Genomic DNA, 19,513 nt, shown 5'->3' on the forward strand with positions numbered 1-19,513 from the left:
CTTTAAGAGTTCAGGATATGAAGATTCTAGAGTCAGGAAGAATCTACTAACTTTCCTGATTTTTATTGGCTCTGAGATCTGAAGCCAGTTTTTTGTTGTTGTTGAGTATATGGGATTGTCAGGCAGATCTGGCTGTGGAAAGGAGACTGTGGGCAGCAAGTTTAGAGGCATGATTGAAAGTGGCGCTGTGACCTTAGCTGCTGAATCAGCTTTCTGGTTACTATGGGCAACGGCCTTGTTTTCTTTTTGATGTCCTTTGCAGTGGATCACAGCTAACTGCTGAGGTGAGTAGCCTGCTTTCCTGGTAGATGGCTTTATGTACATGCACAGTAGCAAAGGCGTACTTGCTGTCAGTGTAAATGTTAATACGTTTATTCTTAGTTTATCGGAGAGCCTGAGTGAGGGCGATCAATTCAGCCTTTTGTGCTGAGGTGTTCGCTGGTAAAGCTTGAGCTTACAACACATCTGTCTTCATGGTAACAGCTGCACTGGCTTTTCCTACTTCCTGCTTGAGGAAGCTGCTACTGTCTGTGAACACGGCGGCATCTGCCTTTTCCAGGGGCACATCTTGAAGATCAGATCGGCCAGTTTCGATAGTTTCTAACAGTTCTTGACAGTCATGAGCAGGAATAGTGCACTCTGAGTCAGGAAGTAGTGTAGCTGGATTGAAACACTTTGTGGGATAGAAAGTCAAACGAGGCTGATCTAACAGTAAACTTCGATACTGCAAGATGCGAGCATTTGACATCTGTTTGCCAGAAGCACTTCGTAGTAAGGTCTTTACAGCACGAGGAGCTGTAAGGGTTAAATTTTGGCTTAGAGTAAACTTATCTTCTTGGGCTAGGCTTGCTGTAGCCTCTACGGCTCGCAGACAACTTGGCCATCTAGAGGCCACAGGATGTAGCCTCTTAGATAAATAGGCCACTGGGTGTCTTTAGGGTCTTAAAGCCTGAGTAAGCACCTCTTTAGCAACTCCTTGGCTTTTATGGAGATATTAGGGAGGGCTAAAGCAGGGGCTTCAGTTAATGCTAAACTAATGGGCTATTTTATTCTGCACTTCTTGGATAGCCGCCACTAAGATTTTTGTTTGTCTTTTGAATGCTTTATCAGCGGCCTTTTCAGCTGCTTGTGTTGCTTGTTTTTGTTTTTTAACCTTTTGATGGTCAAAAGCTTTTTGGGCTATTTCTAAAAGCTGACTGATATTTATTCTAGCAAATCTTTCTAGTTTTTGGAGTTTATTTTTAATATCCGGGGCTGCCTGAGCCACAAATGCTAAATTAAAAGCACGGCTATTTTCCGGAGCTGCCGGGTCAAAAGGGGTGTAAATCCGATAAGCCTCCTGGAGATGCTCTAAAAACGTTCTTGGTGACTTATAGGGCCTTTGGACAACTTGGGTCGTCTTAGACAAGTTTATGGGTTTCTGAGCGGCTCTTTTAATACTTGCGAGGAGATACCGGTGAAAATCGTCTAAAGCTCTCCTTCTACTTGAGGAATTTGGGTCCCAGTTAGGCCAGGTAGAGGGAAAGACCTCGTCAAGGAGGTCTCTAGTGTCTTCTTCTGGTCTATTGGCTGATGTGAGGAAGTACTTTTTGGCTTCTTTTCAGATACGTTCATTTTTTTCAGAGGTGAAAAGGGTTAAAAGGAGCTGTTGGCAATCATCTTAGGTGGGCAGGTGAGTCCGGAGTACGGACTCTATCAGAGAGGTCAAAGCCTGGGGCTTTTCAGAGAAGGGAGGATTATGGGTTTTCTAATTATATAAGTCAGAAGTAGAAAAAGGGACATAAACTAAGAAGGGGGCTGAGCGCTCATTACCTGGAGGGACTTGTGCCTCTCTCAGTGGTAGTAGAGGGGCTACTTCTTCCTGTCACGGTCGCGATTGAGAGGCAATGGGTGGCGAGCCTACAGGGGATGTCGTCGAGGAGACATGGGATAACTTTAAGGGAGCAGGCTGGTTGTAAGGCGGTGGGACTGGGTGAGGGAGACTCTCCTCTTCTTCAGAGGGAGGCAGTACAGGGGAAGCCGAACCGGCTGAGGGTCGAGGTGAAAACGCGGTCTGGCTTAGGAGGACCTTGGAGGTAGAATTCTGAATGGCTCATGAGCGGAGCTATGGAGGGGCTCCTGACTGAACTTAGCTATTGATCAAGGTAGGGAAACTGATCAGGGTGGCTAGGAGTTTCAGTAATAACCTGCCACACAGCTTGAACAATTGTGAGGTTCAATGACCCTTCAGGGGGCCACTTGACTTTAAACTTTGGCCATTTTATTTTGCACAGTGTCTGGAGTTTGCCTTTTTTAAGGCGGACTTTATAAACCTCTGAGAAACTGAGAGGAAAATTCTGCAGCACACATTGGAGAGGGCTTTAACTTTTAAAAGGCTGGGAGGAAGTGTTTCTTATTTTTTTTTTGAAGGCAATTTAATAAGATTTGAGCATAAATATTAAACTTAGCATGGACAGAGAAACTTATTTCTTGGGGGACTGGAGTATTGAAAGAACAGAATCAACATGACTAGAAAGAGCAGAAAAACTACAACAGCTAATGCTACTTGCTACATTACTGTAGCTTTAAGATTGAGGGAGGAGGACTAGAGCCAGCCTGAGATCTTCTGGGTCAGTTTGATCTAGGCGTTCTTCTTCTTCTAGATCTGGACTTTAAATACTTTTGGTGTCTTTATGACTTAAAGGCAAATAGCTTAAACTTAGCTTTTTCTTTTAAGGGTTTAAGGAGTGAGAGCAGAGCCAAGTCATGGAGATGCTGAACTTGCTGTCACACCAGAAAATGAGACGTGCAGGGTAGAGGGCAGGGACGATGTGAAAAGGACTACTCAGATCATTTTTAAGATGGGAGAGTAGCCACAGAGGAACAGAGTAAGAATCTCAACGAAGTAAAGTAGTACGGGTGTACGTTCTACTTCAGGGCACAGGAAAAGTTACAGAATGACAAAAGAAGTGAGCAAGGAAATCTGCATGGTGGCTGTTTTGAACTTACTACTGGTTTAGTTTAGAGGAGGTCTAATCACTTGGACGTGGGGTATGACAATCCAAATACTTACAACTTTCATGGTGCTAGAAATCTTAATCAGGCAAATGTTTTTCACACTTGTTCTTGTAACAACACTTGACTTGCTTCTGGCAGAAAAGACAGGACTGTGGTGGCCAGCCTAAATGATTGATAAGAAATTTAACCTCCTGTGACAAAAAATCAGCACTAAGGACTTTGAAGAAGTTTTTACTTAGATATCTTGGGCAATATCAACATCTTGACATGCAAAACTTTGACAACTACTAAACAAGAAAATAGACACTGAACAGAACAATCAACATAAACAATTGAATTTAGGGCATGTAAACAGTTATGACAGTTTCTTCCTTTTTTTTTTTTTTTTAGACAGACAAGGGGAGGGGGGTCCTGTGATGAGATCAGTCAGATGCCTGCCTGGCCGCTCCCCCTGAGGGAACTTGGGCTCCTCTTAGCATTGGCAGGCCAGTATAAACTTCCGGCTCAGATCGAGATATGCCTGATGCTGCCTTAAGCCTTATGAGGTCGCCACGGAACCGCAGGTGAGGGCCCACTTGAACTCCGAGCTTTCACCGTGGAGCTACGAACTGGAGGACAAGCGCAAGCCCTTGTCCTCCCTCATTCATTCATTATTCACACAGAGTTTATAACAGTTTTTCTTTCTTTCTTTCTTGGAGATTCTTCAAGAAACTTGAACAAGAGAAAGATGAGAGATAGAAAAAGAGAGGGAGAGAGAGAGAGTGTGACCGGTCTGCCAGAAACCAGGACTCAGTCCTCCAGCATCCTGGGATGTGGACTGAGTCAAGGGAGGGCCCCTGTCAGGGCCACTTCCCTCCTAGACAGAGACACAGACGTGCCTAACAGAAAAACAGGGCTCTAACTTCTAGCATCCTAGAGAAAGGGGCAGAGTCAAAAGAGGGACGCTGTCATCAGGGCCGCTTCCCTCTTACTGGAACTGAAGTCAAATCTGACCTACCTGACCTCGGGGTCAGAAGTTGAGGACTCAGAGGTGGAATTTTTGTGGGCACCCACACGGTAGTCTATCTGCTCTCCTCCGGAAGACGGTCACCTTTCGGGGACCTGAAAATTTTTTTTCAGGTGGCGCCCCCATTACAAGCCGGCCGTCCTTCCGGGGGGCCCGGAGCAAGCCCGGCTCTCGCCTGGTTGCGTTTCTCACTAGGGCCTCCAAATGTTGTACTTGAGCGAGTTAGAGAAAATGCCACACTTTGAGACGAATTATGAGTCTTTATTTAGCCGGTGGCCAAGATACGGCTAATGCTTAAAGTTCTCTCGTCCCTGAAGAAGGGGCTAGATTTTCTTTTATACTTTAGTTTAGAAAGGGGAAAGGGGTCTAGTTAAAACAATTTTACAGAAGTAGGCAAAGAAGTTAAAAGGATAAATTGTTACAGGAAAGTAAACAGTTCTAGGTCTAAGAGCTTTAAGACTATTACAAAGTGATAGACGCGGGGCTTTAGGCATTATCAATCAGACGAATTCCTAGGAACTGCGGATATTGCTCGCCCCACAGTATCTTTTCAGTTAATTGCATTCTTAGATGTGCTAAGAGTCAGCTTGCACAAGTTAAGTCCTTGAGGAAGGGGCTGCCAATGAAAAAGCCAAGACAAAGTCTGTCTAGCTCTCTTAGCTAAAAGAAAGTCAATTCAGGTAGAAACAAGGCTAAGTGATTAAAAAAAAAAGGAACGTCTACGAACAAAGTTAATAAAAACAAGGTTAGGCTTTACAGATGGGGTCATCCTTATATTCAGCACAGTGTTTGTTCTGAAACTTCAATGGAGTGCTCCAAGTTTGATAACTTGGGCCATGCCAAATAAATTGAATTTCTCTTTCTTAACAACAGATGTTTGGATACAGCCCCGTGTCCCTCTCTGCTCCTTCCTGCCTTCCTCCTCTCCTCTTCCTTCCCTTCCTTTTCAAGAGCAGGCTTTGCAAAATTTCTTGAAAGCATCAGATAGTAAATATTTTAGAATTCGTGGGCCATACAGTCTCTTGTAGTAGTTACTCAACTCTGCCACCCATAGCATGAAAGCAGCAGATATAGGGTGAATATGTCTCCCCGCCCAAATCTCATGTTGCAATGTAATACCCAGTGTTAGAGGTGGGGCCTGGTGGGAAGAGATTGGATCATGGGGGTGGATTTCTCATAAATGATTTAGCATCATCCCTTTCATCCTGTCCTTGCAATAGTGAGTGAGTTCTTGCAAGATCTGGTTGTTTACGAGTGTGTAGCACCTCCCTCCTCACTCTCTTGCTCCCACTTCACCTTCTGCCATGATTGTAAGTTTCCTGAGGCCTCCACAGAAGCTCAGCAGATGTCAGTGTCATGCTCCCTGTACACTCTACAAAACTGTGAGCAAATTAATCCTCTTTTCTTTGTACATTACCCAGTCTCAGGTATTTCCTTATAGCATGAGAGAACAGCCTAATCCAGCAGCCATAGACAATATGTAGCAAATGGGCATGGCTGTGTTCCAATAAAACTTTATTGACAAAAACTTGTGCAGCAGGTCAGATTTGACCCATGGGCCATAGTATCCCAAACCCTGCTCTGGAATATTCTCTTCAGCCTGGATGGACATTTCTAGGTTTTTGTTTTTATTTTTTTTTTTTTTTGAGACAAAGTCTCACTGTTGCCCAGGCTGGAGTGCAGTGGTGCAATCTTTGCTCACTGCAACCTCTGCCTCCTGGGTTCAAGAAATTCTCCTGCTTCAGCCTCCCAAGTAGCTGGGATTACAGGCACCTGCTACCACACCTGGCTAGTTTTTGTATTTTTTAATAGAAATCGGGTTTTACCATGTTGGCCAGGCTGGTCCCAACTCCTGACATCAGGTGATCCACCCACCTCAGCCTCACAAAATGCTGAGATTACAGGCGCCTATCATCACACCTGGCTAATTTTTGTATGTTTAGTAGAGACGTGATTTCACTATGTTGCCCAGGCTAGTCTCGAACTCCTGATCTCAAGTGATCCACCTGCCTCGGCCTCCCAAAGTGCTGGGATTACAGGTGTGAGCCACTGCAGCTGCCCTCTAGATTTTTTTTTTTTTTTGACCATGGCTTATTTGGTTTGACTTTCATTTTCTTCCCCATTGTTGTAGCCATTTTCTGAATGCCTGTTAGTCTGTCCATCTCTCTCCTCTGTAGTCCCTAGAGTCAGATGAACTCCTCTGCAGGTGCAATGGTGTAACACTCTCTAGTGCTGAATTTTGAGCAGGAGAAAGAGAGCAAGAGTGACAAGCACTCTTGGAAACTCTGGCCTCCTGAGAATTTGGTGTCTTCTCTGCAAAGGCTGCAAACCTGTTACCCCACAGGCCAGAGAGAGAGAGAAGCCAGAAGCATGATCTGTTAAGCTTGAGTTTAATATTTGATGCACAGAGATCACTGTGTTTTTTGATGAGAATTATAGGGGGAGACACGGCCACAGAGAACAATTTCTATCCCCAGGTGAGGATTCAGGAGATAATTCTGTGAACAGAACTTCCTGAGAACTGAGATGGGGGAAAATTGCTAGTGTTAGAAGGGTGAAAACGTCACTAATTAAGGCTATGACTATGCTCTGACAGGCGAAAGAAGAAAATGAGACTGCCAGGCATGAATAATGAGAAATCTTTGATGGAATTAGCCATGCAGAACAAATCTAAATGCATCCTCATTCCCCTCATAGTCAAAAGTTTTTGCTTAAGCTGGATGGGAAAAAGAGAATCCCATTTCACTAAGTATAAAAGAGGGAATTTTAGAGACGGTCTCAGAAGAAAGAGATGTGGGGGTTTGGTGAAACTCACCAGAGGCTGAACCCTCTCCAGCATAACACAGGGATTGGCAGGAGTGGGGTAGCATTAGGCCAGGTGCATGGCCCAGTGCTGCTCTCTCTGGACTTTCTGCTCTCTCTGGACCTGTTTGCTAGCTGAGCTCATCCATTTGCATAATTTTCAGTGCCATTTCTCAGCTGATGAGTCCTGAACTTTTGTCTTGAGGCTAGACTTCTCCTTCAAACAGCAGTCTTAAACACTCAACTTCTTGTTTTTTCCACTTGTCAACTCATGAACACCTCAATCTTGTTACATCCAAAGCCAAACTCACAGCTTGGAGTGGTAGGTGATGGCTGTAAATCCAGTGCTATGAGAGGCCGAGGTGGGAGGATTACTTGAGGCCAGGAGTTTGAAGCCAGCCTGGAAAACACAGTGAGACTCCCTGTCCACCAAAAAAAAAAAAAAAAAAAAAAAATTAGCTAGGCATGGTGAAGTGCATCTGTAGGATCTGTAATCCTGCTGCTTGGGAGGCTGAGGCAGGAGGATTGCTTGAGCCCAGGAGTTTGAGGCTGCAAAGAGCTATGATCACACCAATGCACTCCAGCCTGGGTGACAGAGCCAGAGACCCTGTCTTAAAAAAAACCCAAAGCCAAACTCTCTTTTTCCTCCTTCTCCATGGCCTCTGTCTGTGCCATCTCTGTTCTGTAAATGGCACCACCCCCTGCTGAGCTGCTCAAGGTGGTCATAACTCACGTGTTGTGCTAACTCTGCTTTTGCCTTCTTCTCCAGTCAGCAAGTCCCTTGATTCTAAACTTTATCCAACTTGTCCACTCTCTCTATCTTCACTGTCATTATCTTTGCCTAGGGCACTGCTATCCCAGCTGGGCTACAGCAGCAGCCTCCTAACTGGTCTTAACTGGTCCTCTGCACCTGCTCTTGATGCTCAGCAATCCATTTCCCACCTGGCAGCTTCAGTGATCTTGAGGTGTCCATTGAGTCTCATCCCTGCCTTTCCTGCCCATGGCACATAGAATAAAATCAAGACCCTGAGTCTTCTTCCTGTTCCTGCCACCTCTCCAGCCCTCTCCTATCTCCTCCCCTTGGCCTACTCTATTTCAGCCACTCTGGCTTCCTTTTGTTTTGTTGGACTTTCAAACCTTTTTCCACAACAGGGCCTTTGCACTTGCTGCTTCAGTCTGGAATGATTTTCCTCTGCACCTCCCCAAATTAGACCATCCTTTAGGTCTCAGCTAAAATGGTGCTTCCAACAGAGAGCTCTTTCCTGACCCCTTTATAAAGTGGACTTCCCTGCTCTTCTCCACCTTAACCTCTTATTATTCCTTGTTGTGGGAAGTCAGGGACCCCAAATGGAGGGACTGGCTGGAGCTGCGGCAGAGGAACATAAATTGTGAAGACTTTGTGGACATTTATCAGTTCCCAAATAATACTTTTATAATTTCTTATGCCTGTCTTTAATCTCTTAATCCTGTTATATTCATAAGCTAAGGATGTACATCACCTCAGGACCACTGTGATAATTGTGTTAACTGTACCAATTGATTTTAAAACATGTGTGTTTCAACAATATGAAATCAGTGCACCTTGAAAAAGAAGAGAATAACAGCGATTTTTAGGGAACAAGGGAAGATAACCATAAGGTCTGACTGCCTGCAGGGTCGGGCAAAAAGAGCCATATGTTTCTTCTTGCAGAAAGTCTATAAATGGATGTGCAAGTAGGAGAGATATCACTAAATTCTTTTCCTAGCAAGGAATATTAATACCCTGGGAAAGGAATGCACTCCTGGGGGGAGGTCTATAAATGGCCGCTTTGGGAATGTCTGTCTTATGCGGTTGAGATAAGGACTGAGATAGGCCCTGGTCTCATGCAGTACCCAAAGGCTTACTAGGGTGGAGAAAAACTCCACCCTGGTAAATCTGTGGTCAGACTGGTTCTCTTGTTTTCTGTTTTCTGTTGTTTAAGATGTTTATCAAGACAATACATGCGCCAATGAACATAGACCCTTATCAGTGGTTCTGCTTTTGACCTTTGCTTTGTGATCATTGCTGGACCCTTATCAGTAGTTCTGCTTTTACCCTTTGCCCTGTTCCCTCAGAAGCATGTGATGTTTGTTAGACCCTTAGTAGTAATTCTGCTTTTTGCCCTTTGAAGCATGTGATCTTTGTACCTACTCCCTGTTCTTACACCCCCTCCCCTTTTGAAACCCTTAATTAAGAACTTGCTGGTCTGAGACTCAGGGGGCATCTTGGCCCTACTGATATGTAATGTCACCCCCAGTGGCCCAGCTGTGAAATTCCTCTCTTTGTAGTGTCTCTCTTTATTTCTCAGCTGGCTGACACTTATGGAAAACAGAAAGAACCTATGTTGAAATATTGGGGGCAGGTTCCACCAATACTTCTTTCATGGATTTACTTAATTTTTGTTTATCTCCCTCTGTATCCTAGAAACTCCTGGAGGGCAGAGCCATGCCTGCCATTTCCATCATTGCATTACCACCACCCAGCACAGTGCCTGGCACAAAAGAGTTGCTCAATAAATTAATCAGGATGAATGGATAAATACACGGATAGGCACTTTGAACTACAGATGAGCTTAAATACTTTGTGTTTTTCTTAGTCAAACATGTGCAATTAAGCATGTGATAAATTATGTGATGACCACACCTATGTCTTGCCTGATGTTCTTTGCAATCACTAAACGAAGTCCATTTTGCCTGTTTTGACAGTTCTGTTTTCAACCTAATCTGTTTCTTTTAACTTCTGGCTGTTGGCTTTGTTTGCATTTGTTATCCTGACAAAGTGGCAGATATTGGTATAAGCTCTTTTGTTTAAATGTCACGAACTTCAAAAATGCCTTTGCTTTTGGTAAGAAACCCTAGTTAGGACAGTCTAGTGGTCAGGATGATTTGGGTTCTGGTGCAGTAACAACAATCCCCAAATCTCAGTGGCTCCATGCAGTGAGGTATTTGTTTGCTTGTTTGTTTTTGAGACAGGGTCTCACTCTGTCACCCAGACTAGAGTGCAGTGGTGCAATCTCAGCTCACTGCAACCTCTGCCTCCTAGACTCAAGCGATTCTCTGCCTCCTGAGTAGCTGGGATTACAGGCCCATTCCACTACTGTCTGGCTAATTTTTGTGCTTAGTAGAGACAGGATTTCACCATGTTAGCCAGGCTGGTCTTGAACTCCTGACCTCAAATGATCCACCTGCCTTGGCCTCCCAAAGTGCTGGGATGACAGGCATGAGCCACCATGTCTGGCCACAGTGAGGCTTATTCTTGGTCATGTTACATGTCTGGGCTGTGTTAGGGCATTGTGGGGTGGTCTGTTCATTGTGTTCACTCAGGGATCCAGGTTGACAAAAGTCCCATCTCTGCATGTGTCCTTGATCATCACTTCAGGGGAAAGGGAATGTGGTGGATCACAGAGCCTCTTAGCACTTCCACCTGGAGGTGACTCAAGTTGCTCCTGCTCATGGTTCATTGGACAAAACAGATCACAGAGTCATGGGCAACTTCTCTGTTCCTGGAAGGGGAACCAAAATATGAATAGCTACATTGATTTTCTCTAGCTAGTACAAAGAAGGCCTCATTTAAACACAGTTACTTATTTGTGTTTTGAAGCTAATTGTAGTCCATCAACTTTCACAGAAGATATGTGCACTTCCAAGCTATTTTTAAGCACAGCTTTTTTTTTTTTTCTTTTGAGACAGAGTCTCACTCTCTTGCCCAGGCTGGAGTGCAGTGGCATGATCATGGATCACTGCAACTTCTGCCTCCTGGGTTCAAGTGATTTTCGTGCCTCAGCCTCCCAAAGTGCTGGGATTACAGACACCCACCACTGCGCCTGGCTAAGTTTTGTATTTTTAGTAGAGATGGGGTTTCACCATGTTGGCCTGGCTGGTCTGGAACTCCTGACCTCAGGTGATCCCCCTGCCTCAGCCTCCCAAACTGCTGAGATGACAGGCATGAGCTGCCGTGCCCGGCCTTGAGTATGATTTTTGATTGGGAATGTCAGAGTTTGGGATTTAGTCTGAGGACAGTATGACGTGAAGGTGAAAAGCAGAGCTTGGCTGTGAGTTTGCTGGGATTCCTGTGCTACTTCTACAGTTCTTTGGCTGTGTGACCATCACCTTTGTCAAGTTCCTTTACCTTTCTATGTGTTGGTTTCCACATCAATAAAATGGAAAAAAATAACATAATCATAATATCTATTGGTGTTGGGATAGCCCAGTGGTTGACACATAAGGACTCAAAAATAGTATTTTTTTTTTTTTAAGATGGAGTCTTGCTCTGTTGCCAGGCTGGAGTGCAGTGATGCAATCTTGACTCACTGCAACCTCTGCCTCCTGGGTTCAAGCGATTCTCCTGCCTCAGCCTCCTGAGTAGCTGGGATTACAGATGCCTGCCACCACTCCCAGCTAATTTTTGTACTTTTAGTAGAGATGGGGTTTCACCATGTTGTCCACGATGCTCTCGATCTCTTGACTTCATGATCCACCCACCTCAGCCTCCCAAAGTTTTGGGATTACAGGCATGAACCACTATGCCTGGCTCAAAAATACGATTATCAATTTTGGGGGTAGTTACTATATTTTGTGAAAATCAGAGTTCAGTACCTTGTAACACTGGGTTGGGATCTAACCCTGAAAGGACAGGCTTCTAAAGAGGAAGGCATGGAGAGAGGGGCAAAATTTCAGTGGATGTTGTAATGACTTTAGGTATATGGACCTGGGGTTGAGTTCTAGCTGGGGCCACCAGGTAGCAAGGTGGACTTTGCTAAATTCTATCACTTTCCTGGGCCTCAGACTCACTTGTTACAAATGGGGTTAAAGCATCCCTCTTTCAAGGCTAAGATAAAGATGATTAAGTAAGCGGGGATGAAAGCAACTTCCATCAATGCTCAAAAGTATTCGTTTAACTTTTTTTTTTTTTTTTGAGATGAAGTCTCTCTCTGTTGACCAGGTTGGAGTGCAGTGGTATGGTCCTGGGTCACTGCAACCTCCACCTCCTCAGTTCAAGTGATTCTCCTGCCTCAGCCTCCTGAGTAGTTGGGACTACAGTTGTGTGCCACCACACCTGGCTAATTTTTGTATTTTTAGTAGAGATGGGGTTTCACCATGTTGGCCAGGATGGTCTCGATCTCTTGACCTTGTGATCCACCCTCCTTAGCCTCCCAAAGTGTTGGGATTACAGGCATGAGCCACCATGCCCAGCCCACTTAACTTCTATATTACTTTCCTGTTGGTGGATTTACCAGTGCAAACTGAGCAGCTTAAACACCACCCAGTTATTATCTGTTTTCATGAGCCAAGGGTCTGGGCAGGGTTTAACTGGGTCTTCTATTCAGGGTCACAATACTGCAACCAGAGTGTCAGTTGGAGCTGGGGTCTCATCAGATACTCAGGGTCCTCTTTCAAGCTTATTCAGTTTGTGGACTGAATTCAATTTCTTCCAATTGTTGAATGAAGGCCCTCAGCTACTACAGCTGCCACCTCCAAAGACAGCTCACAGCAGGGCCATTTGTGTCTCCTTGGAGGCTAAGGGTTGAATCTCTGAAACTTCTCCTTTAAAAGGCTCACCTGTTTAGGTCTGGCCCACCTAAGATCATACTGCTTTGGATGAACTCAAAGTCAGAAGAGCAAATGTGTTTAACAAAGCAAGTGTGACCATAATTACATTTGCAAAATTCCTTCCCCTTGGCCAAATCACAAGCTCTGGACACACTCAAGAATAGGAGATGATACAGGGAACAGATATAAGGGAGTGGGTCTCTTGGGAGCTGTCCTAGAATTCTGCCCATTACAACTTCCTTTCTCAAGGAACAGCAGGCCTGGGGAGAGATGATCATGGATGAGCACAGCCCACAGGTGGTGAGCACCTGGTGCTGGGGTAGGATGCAGGAGCCAGGAAAGCAAGTATGAAAAGCCGTCTCTGGGCTGGGTGCAGTGGCTCACGCCTGTAATCCCAGCACTTTGGGAGGCCGAGGTGGGCAGATCATGAGATCAAGAGATCGAGACTATCCTGGGCAACCAACATGGTGAAACCCCATCTCTACTAAAAATACAAAAATTAGCTGGGCATGGTGGTGCACATCTCTAACAACCCAGCTCACCAAGTGAGCAATTCCTGTCCCTTTTAAGGGCTCACAAGTCTAAGGGGGTCCATGTGAGAGGGTTGTGATCATGAGAGGGTCGTGATCGATTGAACAAGCAGGTAGTATGTGACTGGGGGCTGCATTTGGCAAACTCCATCTCTACTAAAAATACCCAAATTCAGCAAAGTCTCAGATACAAAATCAATGTGCAAAAATCACAAGCATTCTTATACACCAATAACAGACAGAGAGTTAAATCATGAGCGAACTTCCATTCACAATTGCTTCAAAGAGAATAAAATACCTAGGAATCCAACTTACAAGGGATGTGAAGGACCTCTTCAAGGAGAACTACAAACCACTGCTCAATGAAATAAAAGAGGATGCAAACAAATGGAAGAACATTCCATGCTCATGGGTAGGAAGAATCAATATCATGAAAATGGCCATACTGCCCAAGGTAATTTATAGATTCAATGGAATCCCCATCAAGTTACCAATGACTTTCTTCACAGAATTGGAAAAAACTGCTTTAAAGTTCATATGGAACCAAAAAAAGAGCCTGCACTGCCAAGTCAATCCTAAGCCAAAAGAACAAAGCTGGAGGCATCATGCTACCTGACTTCAAACTATACTACAAGGCTACAGTAACCAAAACAGCATGGTACTGGTACCAAAACAGAGATATAGACCAATGGAACAGAACAGAGCCCTCAGAAATAATGCCACATATCTACAACTATCTGATCTTTGACAAACCTGACAAAAACAAGCAATGGGGAAAGGATTCCCTATTTAATAAATGGTGCTGGGAAAACTGGCTAGCCATATGGAGAAAGCTGAATCTGGATCCCTTCCTTACACCTTATACTAAAATTAAGTCAAGATGGATTAAAGACTTAAATATTAGACCTAAAACCGTAAAAACCCTAGAAGAAAACTTAGGCAATACCATTCAGGACATAGGCATGGGCAAGGACTTGATGTCTAAAACACCAAAAGCAATGGCAACAAAAGCAAAAATTGACTAGTGGGATCTAATTAAACCAAGAGCTTCTGCACAGCAAAAGAAACTACCATCAGAGTGAACAGGCAACCTACAGAATGGGAGAAAATTTTTGCAATCTACTCATCTGACAAAGGGACCCATGACTTTCTTATAACCAAGAGAATATGGCAGAGGTGATGGGATGTGGTGATTATGTTAGATAGGATGTTAAGTTGTCTTGCTAAGAGGCTGTCTGACTTGCTGGCTTTGAAGATGTGAGCTGCCATGTCATGAGCAGCCAGATGGAGAGGCCCATGTTGCAAGAAGCTGAGGGCAGCAAGAAACTGGGGCCCTGAGTCCAGCAGCCTGCAAGGAACTGGATTCTGCCAACGACCAGATGAGCCGGGAAGCAGATCAATCACCAGTCACGCCTCCAGATGAGAACCAAGCCATGGCTGACACTATGGCTGCAGCCTTGCACTGAACCCAGCTGAGTCATGCCTGGATTCCTGACCCACAGAAACCGTGCAGTGATAACTGTGTGCTGTCTCAAGCCACAAAGTTTGCAGTAATATTGTTGCACAGCAATAGATAACAAATATAAAAACTGTCTTACATCATGTACATTACTGAGGGAAATGTAGAACCTGGATTTGAGCTCTGATTTCAGAGTTGTGGTCTCAGTCTCCCCAGGAAGACCTGTTCTGGGAGACAGTTATGCCAGGCTGTGATGCTGTGATTGTTCTCTTCCTACCCAGAAGCTTTCAATAGGCATGTCAAGCATGTGACCCCAGCTACATATACCAAATGTATTTCTGACAAATGCCAGGACATCGTGAACTTTCTTGTTTTACTGAGAGCTCCATAAAGGAAGGACCATCTCTGTCTTTTTTTTTTTTTTTTTTTTAAGAGTCTCACTCTGTCACCCAGGCTGGAGTGCAATGGTGCGATCTTGGCTCACTGTAGTCTCTCCCTCCTGGGCTCAAGGGATTCTCCAGCCTCAGCCTCCTGGCTAGCTGGGATCAAAGGCGTGCATCACCACACCCAGCTAATTTCATATTTTTGGTAGAGACGGGGTTTTGTCATGTTGGCCAGGCAGATTTTGAACTCCTGGCCTGAAGTGATCTGCCTACCTCGGCCTCCCAAAGTGCTGGGATTACAGGTGTGAGCCACTGCACCTGGCCTGTCTTTTTTATGCTATGTCCACGTGCAACAGCCCAGTGGTCAGCACACAAAGGGGTCCAAATGTGAAAGGAAAGGGCAAACACAGGGGAAACATAGGGGTGTTCAGAAATAGTTCCCAGGTCACTGCCTGTTTCAATATGTACAGTCCTCGGCCCCACCCACAAGATTCTGACTTGGCAGGTCAGAGTTGGAGATGGGAAGCTACCTGGTTATGAGGGATCCCAGTGCATTTTGAGGCAGCTGGTTGTTAGACTGCATTGTAAAAATTACTCCCCAAAGATGTGAAGGGAAACAGAAAGGCAAAGGCAGGCTAGAAAACAACACAAGTAAAACATGAACAAGTTCATTCCAGAAGGAGATTCTCAACCACAGCTGCACGTTAGAATCAGCTGGGGAGATTTTATAAACCCAGTGCCCAGGCTCTGCAACCCAGATCAATTATTACAGAATCTCTTGGGGATGAAACATGGGCATCAGTATTTTGTGTGTGTTTGTGTGTTTTTTTTTTTTTTTTGAGATGGAATCTTGTTCTGTCACCCAGGCTGGAATGCTGTGGTGCAATCTCAGCTCACTGCAACCTCTGCCTCCCGGGTTCAACCCATTTTCCTACCTCAGCCTTCCGAGTAGCTGGGATTATAGGTATGCACCGCCACGCCTGGCTAATTTTTGTATTTTTAATAGAAATAGGGTTTCACCATATTGGGCAGGCAGGTCTCAAACACCCAGCTTCACGTGATCCTCCCGCCTTGGCCTCCTAAAGTGCTGGGATTACAGGCATGAGCCATTGCTCCTAGCAGTATTTTTTTAATGAGGCAAAATTCACATAACATACAAATCCCTGTATGAAACCATACACTTCAGTATCATTAAATACATTCACAGTGTTAAGCAGTCATCATCTCTGTCTAGTTCCAAAACATTTTCATTAACGCCCCCCGCCCCCCCACAAAAAAACCCTGTATCCATCAAGAACCCCACATCCCCTCCCCTTTCCCCCAGCTCCTGGCAACCACTTGCCTGCTTTCTGTCTCTATAGATTTGCCTATTCTGGACCTTTCCAGAATAGGCAATCCATAATTCCATTATGGATTCACATAAATGGAATCATGTAATATATATAATAACCAAAAGGTAGCAAACAACCAAGCTGGCCATTTGGTTGACGAATGAATAAACAAAATGTGCTGTATCCATACAGTGGAAGTACTGGTGCCTACTACATGGGGATGGACCTTGGAAACATCATGCTAAGTGAGAGAGAGCCTTGTTATTGTCTCGTCTCCCCAGGAGATTCCAAGGTGCAGCAAAGGTTGAGACCCACTGACAAGCAATGGATATGGTTGGGTGCAGATGAAATAAGGCAGCCAGGGGCAGGAGGGACTTCTCATTGAAGATGACTATTTGTGGATGCCTAGCGGGGTGGGGAGGAGGTATGATAACAGCAACCCCAATCTCAACACAGCGTGACCGATTTTATCTTCAGTCAGCTGATACACCTCATGGGGTGTGGACACAGGACACTTCTGCCTCCCAGGCTCAAGTGATAACTCCTGCCTCAGCCTTCTAAGTAGCTGGGATTACAGGCATGTACCACCATGCCTAGCTAATTTTTGTATTTTTAGTAGAAACGTGGTCTCGTCATGTTGCCCAGGTTGGTCTCAAACTTCTGGCCTCAAATGATCCACCCACCTCAGCCTCCCAAAGTACTGGGATTACAGGCATGAGCCACAGTGCCCAGCCTCCAAATTCTATTTGAAGATTGACTTTCCACCTCCAGAAAATCCAAACCTTTGCCCAAGTCACAGTGGGACACCCCGGAGTTAATTTGAGAGAAATGTGCTTTTAAAAACAACTCCAAGCCAGGCGCAGTGGCTCACACCTGTAATCCTAGCACTTTGGGAGGCCGAGGCGGATGGATCACGAGGTCAGGAGATCAAGACCATCCTGGCTAACACGGTGAAACCCTGTCTCTACTAAAAGTACAAAAAATTAGCCGGGCATGGTGGCACATGCCTGTAAGCCCAGCTACTCGGGAGGCTGAAGCAGGAGAATCGCTTGAACCAGGGAGGCGGAGGTTGCAGTGAGCCGAGATCGCACCACTGCACTCCAGCCTGGGCGACAGAGTAAGACTCCGTCTCAAAAAACAACAACAACAACAACAACAACGATAAAATGTCACCTTTACTGAGCACACAGTATCTCAGTCCATCTCTACATCAGCCCTGTATTTCACCAGTGAGGAAATTGGGACACAGTAGTTACGTGGGATGCCCAAGGTGGGACCACTCCTATGAAGTTTCAACACCCTAATGTGAGACCGTTCATGACCTAGCCCCTCTCTTTCTCCAGCCTCATTTCCTGATTCTCTCACTTGCCCTGCAGGCTTCAGCCACACAAACTTCTTGAAAGTCCCTTAAATCTGGCTGAGCGCAGTGGCTCATGTCTGTAATCCCAGCACTTTGGGAAGCTGAGGCGGGTGCATCACCTGAGATCAGGAGTTCGAGACCAGCCTGGTCAACATGGTGAAACCCCATCTCTACTAAATATCCAAAAATTAGCTAGGTGTGGTGGAGGGTGCCTGTAATCCCAGCTACTCGGGAGACTGAGACAGGAAAATCGCTTGAACTCAGGAGGCAGAGATTGCAGTGAGCCAAGATCACACGACTCCACTCCAGCCTGACCGTCAAGAGCGAAACTCCTTCTCAAAGAGAAAAAAAAAAAAAAAGTCCCTTAAATCTGCTCTATGCCTATCAACCTCAGGGACTTCACTGTGCTGTTCCTCACCCTGAAATGCTTTTCCTCATTTTCTACCTAGTGAATTCATCCCACCCCCTATGCCTCTCCTTAAGTGTCATCTCTTCAAGGAAGATTTTACTTTTTTAATATAACTATTAAAATATAATTCAGGTACCGTATGATTTGCCCATTTAAAGTGAACAAATCAATGGTTTCATTGCATTCACAGAGCTCAGCAACCACCATTATGATCAATTTTAAAACATTTTCATCACCCCAAAAAGAAACCCTGTATCCATGAGCAGGTACCTGCCATGTCCTCCTCCCACTAAGCCCTGACAATCTACTTTTTTTGAGATAGAGTCTCTGTCACAGGCTGGAGTGCAGTGGCACAATCTCGGCTCACTACAACCTCTGCCTCCCGGGTTCAAGCAATTCTCCTGCCTCACGAGTAGCTGGGATTACATGCATGTGCCACCACGCCCATCTAATTTTATATTTTTAGTAGAGACAGGGTTTCTGTCTTCATAGATTTGCGTGTTCTGGACATTTCATATAAATGAAATCTTATAATATGTGACCTTTTGTGACTGGTTTCTTCCACTTAGCATAATATTCTCATGGTTCATCCGTGTTGTAGCACGTGTTAGTACTTCATTCCTTTTGATGACTGAATAATATTCCATTGCATGGTGAAACCATGTTCTATTACTCCACTCATCAGTAGACAAGCATTTGTGTTGTTTTCAATTTGGCGTTATTGTGAGTAATGCTGCTATGAGCATTTATGTACAAGTTTCTGCATAGACATATATTTTCATTTCTTTCATAAACAGGAGTGGAAGTGCTGGGTCATAGAACTCTGTGTTTAAGCTTTTGAAGAAATGCCAGACTGTAAGAAAGAAAGCCTTTCCTCACCCTGCAAGACTGAGCTCCGTCTCTCCATTTATATGTTCTCTTTATGCCCTTTGCTTCTCTTTCAGAGCAATTCACGTTGACCTGGGTCACCCTCAACTTAAGGCTCATAACTCCCCTAGACCCTCAGGGCCCACACTAAATGTGATGAAATATGATGCAAGCCACACATTTACTTTTGCATTTTGTAGTAACCACATTTTAAAAAGTAAAACAAAAGAAGTGAAGGTAATTGGAATAATATCACAGATTTAAATAAATCTATCCAAAATACCAGGTCTACGTGTATAAAATATTTTAACATTAGTAAAATACTTTGCTTTCTTTTTATATTAAGGCTTCACAATCTAATGTGTATTTGACACTTCTCACCCATCTCAGTATGATGGCAGCACCCCATATGGGAGGCCCTCCCATGATGCCAATGATGGGCCCTCCTCCTCCTGGGATGATGCCAGTGGGACCTGCTCCTGGAATGAGGCTGCCCATGGGAGGCCACATGCCCATGATGCCTGGGTGCCCAATGATAAGACCTCCTGCCCATCTCATGATGGTGCCCAGTCAGCCCAGAATGACTCGACCAGACAGAAAAGGATAGAGCGGAAGCCTCATTACCTCAGTGTTTTTTGTTGTTGTTGTTGTGGTTTTTTTGTTTTGTTTTGTTTTTGAGACAGAGTCTTCCTCTGTCACCCAGGCTGGAGGGCAGTGGCACGATCTCAGCTCACTGAAACCTCCACTTCCTGGGTTCAAGTGATTCCGCTGCCTCAGCCTCCTGAGTAGCTGGGACTACAG

General features: G+C 44.9%; 1 pseudogene; it reads right to left on the minus strand.

Moving 5' to 3' along the window:
* Positions 1-454: 454 nt before the first annotated feature.
* LOC107970439 (uncharacterized) overlaps positions 455-19,513 on the minus strand; it is a 77,749-nt pseudogene continuing 58,690 nt past the window's right edge.

The sequence above is a fragment of the Pan troglodytes genome, chromosome 2, assembly GCF_028858775.2.
Source record: "Pan troglodytes isolate AG18354 chromosome 2, NHGRI_mPanTro3-v2.0_pri, whole genome shotgun sequence".
Classification (NCBI taxonomy): Eukaryota; Metazoa; Chordata; class Mammalia; order Primates; family Hominidae; genus Pan; species Pan troglodytes.